Below are 6,045 nucleotides of genomic sequence, written 5' to 3' on the forward strand. Positions count from 1 at the left end.
AATCTAATTATAATATGGACTTATTTTGCAACAGATGAGAAATAATAGGTGTGTTAAATATCAGGGTCATAAAATCAATGAATTGTCTACTGTGAGAACGGAGAATCTATTGCACAGGTGTATTTAACTAGATATCGTTAAATAATTGTTACAGAGATAAATATGACACTTAAAAATGATATTGCTTTCAGGTGATATCGGCCAGCCCTACTAGGGCTGTCACTTTTTATTCGAAATTGGAACTACAGTAGGGTTTGAAAGTAGGAATCTGTAATGATGTGTTCGAATTTAAAATCAACAATGTATAAAAACAACTGCCTTGGAGGCCCTGTTGCTAGCTAACTATGCTATTGTTGTTTTTGCTAATGGACAATAGAGAAAACTAGCATGAGGCGCGTTGAATGCTTAGTCAAAACACCAATACACTGATAAGTCATGTGTGGAAGCATTTTGGTTTTAAAAACAAAAATAGAAAATGGAGATAAAGGTAAGGATGTTTGCTGACATAAAACACTGTTAGCATTTCATTAACGTTAGCTTGCTCCTCAAAATGAGGCAGCAGGAGCACCTCAAATTAGAAACATCAATTCTGCAATGTAGTTTAACTTATTTCTGGCTTTATATGTTACGTTTAAATGAATTCAAGCAAATTAGTTCAGTTTGAATTAGTTCAAACGTGATTTTTCAGCCTTCGGACAACAGTGGAAAATGTCAGCGAACAAAGCCTGTCGGACGCTTTTCTCTTACTCTGTATGTGCAGACTGTGACACAGACTTTTCCAGTACCGGTGAAACAGACCATCTCTGAAATGGCTCTATAAAAAAAGAAACAAACACGGACAAGCAGCTGCTTTTAATTCACTCAGAAATACTCCTTTAATAAGCTTGGAACAGATACTGTATCCTTATAACGTAATGTGACCCAGTTAAGATTTGTCTCAATTTTAAGACGGTCTTCCTCGCATTATGTAAATTTTATAGCCAAATAAACAATGTTTAGGGCAACAAGATGCGTATTTAAAGAAACCTCTGTGATGTGTGATGTTTTGATTTCGTTAGAGCACTTCCTAGATGCTCCTGTTGAAAGTTTTATTGACCACACTCGTTGAAAAACAAAGGAATACTGTGGGGTGAAATAATGACCCCCCAAAAAAGCGCTGATTGTCAAAAACAGATGTTGCTGGGAAAGTGAATATTCTAACTCCATGTACAAGTGAAACAGTAGTCTGAGGAAATATGATGCATATAAACCAGCCTTGTTATCAGGGCCATCTACACTTGAGGATATCCACAGCCAGGCTTTGCTGTTACAAACTGTATTCCAGATGTTAGTCCCAGCCGGCCGGAATCATCTGTTTTAACCTCTGACACAGGAGCAGCCATTCAATTAGTGGATTTCACACTCTGGTCATGGTGACACCACGGCACTGACTTTGGTTTCAAGCACACACTAATAATGCCCAGGTCTGATTTCCATCAGCAGCGAAATTTACGCTCATAGACGCATAAAAGTGTTTATTTAAGATCCATATGCGTGGAGATGTCTAGAACAAATCCTCCACTGAAAATAGTCCCCATACCAGGAGACACATACTGACCCAATCCCATAAACTGCCACCAGCATCCTGGATTAATGACAAAAGCACTGCCATTAAAGCTCAAGAAAAACACAAAAGGCAGATGATGTGGTCTGCTTAAATGGCATAGCAGTTAAACTTTTGTTTTATTTAATTTTTGCGTGCATTGAAAGTATCACGGGGCAAAAAGGAGGCTGGTAATATTTTATTTCCATGCTTTGAAAGTTTACCATTCTGTTTAGGAAAGGAGAGTAAAAAAGAAAAAAATATAAAAGAAGCATCTGCGCTGCCAGGCTGCGAGGAGAGAGATGTATTTTTTGCTTTTCTGTGGCCTAAACGAAGGGTCGTAATAAATGAAGCCCAGCCTTTTTTTAATGGGCCAAGCACAGAGCCCTGAGGGACCACGTGCACTGGCACATAATCTCAAACCACTGGCAATCCCTGACAGTGGACTCCAACAAACCGCCATCTTTAATGCTAGTCACTCATTCAGTGATGACCTAAGCATCATTAAACATCTGAGGCTCAGTTGCGTGCCTTTAAAAAAAGAGAAATTACACAAAATGACTCAAGCTAATTACAGAATATAGAGTCATGACCGAGACCACACAGCGGCCATACAGCTGCAACTTTGCAGCTCGTAATAAAGTGACAATACATTGAACTACAACAATTTAGCACATTGAATTCCCGATAAAAAACAACAAAAGCTATGGTGTTTATAAAGTAGCAGAGAACGCAAATTCCACGTGGAAAAAGATTCATATGGCTCTGATCTTTCCTACCACAATGAATCAGTGACTGAGGTTTGGAACAAAACATCCCTCATGAAACAGTGTCTATTAAACACTGCAATAAAGAGCATCACACATGGAAAAAAAATCATTGCTTGTTGGGAAAAAGCTAAGCAGGGGTTTCCTTATGCAAAATACATAAACCGTTTTCCTGACTTTGGTTACATTGTGGTTCAAAGACTTCAAGGTCTCTGCCCCCAGGAGCCCTTTGTCTTCCACACACAAACACTGGTTTACAGGTGAGACCGGTTCTCAGGTTTACTGTTGAAACACAGCACGAAAACAAGACAAGAATCTGTGTCGCAGCACTTTGTCAAGACAACTGACAGACTTTCTCTTGAAGTTACAATAGCAGGGCAACCTTAGACCTTTAATATATCCACTGACCAGGGTTCAAAATTAGCACCATCCACCAGCCACATGCTGGCAAGTGGCTGGTAGATTTGCTTCACTCACCAGCCAAAAAACAATGGTAATCTATTGAGTGGCTGGTAAAATTTGAACATGTACTAGCCATTTGGCTGGTGGACAAATTGGTGGTTAATTTTGGACCCTGCCGCCGACACACAGTGCCTGGATCAGGTGTTTCGGGTCACTGATGCTTTTGATGGGGGCTCTCATGGAAAATTAAACTTGGTTATATGTAGAGCTGAGAGAATAAGTTTATTAATTGATTCAAATATACAAATTCCAGATTGTCAATTGTGATGATTTGTTGGTTTTCTTGGTTTTATTTGATGGTAAATCAAATATATTTGGCTTATGGACTGTTGGTCAGACAAGACTGTTGGAAACATTGTCTTGAGCTTTGAAGACATTATAGACTAAACCATAGTTGTAGTGTTTCATATGTGTCTTTTCCATCTTTAATACAACTTGTACCTGTTAACAATGCACATGGTATAACATAATAGATGAATACAAGAAAACATTTTTTTAAGTTGGATTTTGAAAACAACTGCTGCAACTAATGATAAACTAAGATGTTTAGTCAATTGATTGGTTAATAAGACATTAATCAGCAATTATTCTGATAATAGATTTTTTTTTAAGTAATAAATACAAACATGGTCTTGTTCAAGCTTCTCAAATTAGAAAATGTGCCACTAAAAATGTGATAAATTGAATATTTGGGGATTTTGGGCTACTCTTGATTATATGAATCCAATTTTAAAAAAAACATTTCCGTTTTTATATTACACCATGTGGATGGTGTCAGTTTTATTAAAGATGTCATAGACACACAGATGAATTAAAACTCTGACTGACGACTGTCACGTACAGTATCAGGGGTCATACTCTGCTGCTGCATTGCCTGGCAAAGCATCAGTCTGCTCGGCTTCCCTGCCACGAGTTTCCCCTTCTCTGAAACTCTGGGAGAAAATACCACTATAAAAAAAAAAAGACGTGGAAACACTTGGATGAAAGTCACAATATGTGTGGCTAAGATTCTTCAACGAGGGCTTGTTCCATAGACGAATAACCACTATTGTTGTAGAAAAGTAGTTGTAAAAAAAAAAAAAGAAGAGTTTTTCTACTTACGTGTAACTGCTGGCGGTGCGATTTTTTGAAGCGGCGCCTCTAAAGTCCAGCAGGGTCTTTATGTGTCTTCCTTGTGCAGTTTAAGTCTTCGGGTTTGATTTGAACTGTTATTTTTTTTTCACTTAGTGTCTCTTCTTCATCCTCCACGTTTTCTCCGGGAACCACAGAAGAATGAATGGTTCCGTCCTCCTCTTCTGCCCCCAGACATACTACCGTTGGGATGGGAGTGACTGCCCCCGTTAGCTCCCTCCCACCATCCACCAATCACTGCTGTTCAGACTGGACTCAGGATAGCCTACATTATTTATTTTATGTCACTATAGCTGGAAATACTATGTGAATGACCCATGTCCACTGCTGTGCTGTTGGAGGCAGATAAATGGTTGCTTTTTTTTCTTTTACAGATTAAATAGAGAAATGAAAAGATGCATAAAACCAACATTTCTCAAATCAAAGTCTGGAGTCCTTGAATGGCTCACATGCGAGCATCATGGGATACCTGTGGTGAAAAGTAGCCTACATTTACACAAGTACTGTACTTTCTGAGGTACTTGTACTGTATTATTTCCATTTTATGCTGCTTCATACTTCTCTTTCACTACATTTTATGGGGAAATATAAGACTTTTTATTCTCCGCTACATTAATCTGACAGTTTAAATTGCTTTAATACAACATATAAATCAACTAATAAATGATGATGTATTACTATGGATTAAACTGCCTAGCTGAAATTAGCTCCACCTTTACCAGCTGCAACATTAAAGTGATGAATACATTAATGCATCAATAACCATAATCCAGTAATATGATATATTATTATTCTGAAATGAGCCATTCTGCATAATGAGTACTTTAACTTTTGGTACTTTCAAATAATGACCACAGTCATTTTTGCAACCAATACTCATCAGGTTTCATCGGGTTTTCACCTTGGACTAGGAGATTATAGTGAGCATTGTTCACTTTTCTTCTGACATTTTATAACTCAAAGAAGCAGGAAAGTCTTCAGCAGATTAATCGATTATAAAAAATTCTATAAAGAATAATGATTGTCAAATTAATCCTTACTGGCTGTAATCTGCAAACTGCATTATTGGTTCCCATTTTCTTCCACAACAAACCTTTAAATGTGTTAACGAGGAAATTTAACATTTCGTAATCTATGTAAGCAGTTGTTGTTTTAGCATCTCTGATTACCTCTTACTCTAAAGACAAGCTATTCACACAGTATTTCTTCGACATTTGAGTAGTCCATATGTCACATTCTCTCTAAATCTGAGTCTTAACCTTTATTGGGAGGCTAACAGCTGAGCTAAAGACTTACAACTATGCATGTATTCAGGTCCAACATGTCTGTCTATATACGTTGCACAGCCAAAAGCCATACTTGGCATTATTTCCAGACATGTGTCTATGAATGCATCTCCCAGTCTCCAGTCTTGTATTCTTGCTAAATCCAGTGTGAGGACGTGCAGGAATGGTGCACAACAACAACTTTTTGTATATTCATTCATGCTTTGCAGGACAGTGAACGAGTGTGAATGGACTATTTTGAGACTGTTGTGACTAGGAGGGGAACAACTGGAGCCAGGATCTCGGTGCCCTCTTATTTGTGCTCCTCGGTCAGTTGAATGAGACTTGAATGCAGTGAAAACACAAGGGAAGTCTCATGACTTGTTCGGGAGTTTCTGGCTAAACAACTCAGCAGTTATTGTCAATAATAACAGCCCTGATGTTATCCACCCAGTTCCTGGGATCATTGTTAACCCTGACTGACCTTTGGTTTGACAGTCAGAATGAAAGCACAATAGAAATACTCCTATAACACATGACTGAGGTTTGCACTCTCAGAGTGCCCTTATAGTTTAATATGTATTGGAAAATAAAAAAATATTTAAACTTTAATACGCACATATTCCCTCTACGTATGCCCTTGTACCTACCAGCTAAATATTTAATTGGTATTGCATATGTACAGGATGTTTACACTGTAATTCGCAGGCTTTAATCTGAAGTGTAACTGAATATTTTGCAGTCCCTGTTTGAGAATAAGATAAGGGAAGTATACTGAGACAGCTATGCTAAATACCTTTTATCTTAATATAAACCAAGAAGGAATTGAGTTCTTATC

The 6,045-nt window shown here is 37.9% G+C and overlaps 1 protein-coding gene across 3 annotated transcripts in view; it reads right to left on the reverse strand.

Moving 5' to 3' along the window:
* The window catches only part of lhfpl2a (LHFPL tetraspan subfamily member 2a), a 43,646-nt gene extending 39,508 nt beyond the window's left edge, over positions 1-4,138 (reverse strand). For 2 of the 3 annotated variants that reach the window (XM_078270877.1, XM_078270874.1), the window contains exon 1: positions 3,913-4,138. The gene's annotated coding sequence lies outside the window, so the exon portion shown is untranslated. Of the gene's footprint in view, positions 1-747; positions 815-3,912 lie in introns of all 3 variants that reach the window. The other variant, XM_078270875.1, reaches the window with a different exon arrangement.
* Between the last annotated feature and the right edge of the window lie 1,907 nt (positions 4,139-6,045).

Source organism: Sander vitreus, chromosome 16 (assembly GCF_031162955.1).
Source record: "Sander vitreus isolate 19-12246 chromosome 16, sanVit1, whole genome shotgun sequence".
NCBI lineage: Eukaryota > Metazoa > Chordata > Actinopteri > Perciformes > Percidae > Sander > Sander vitreus.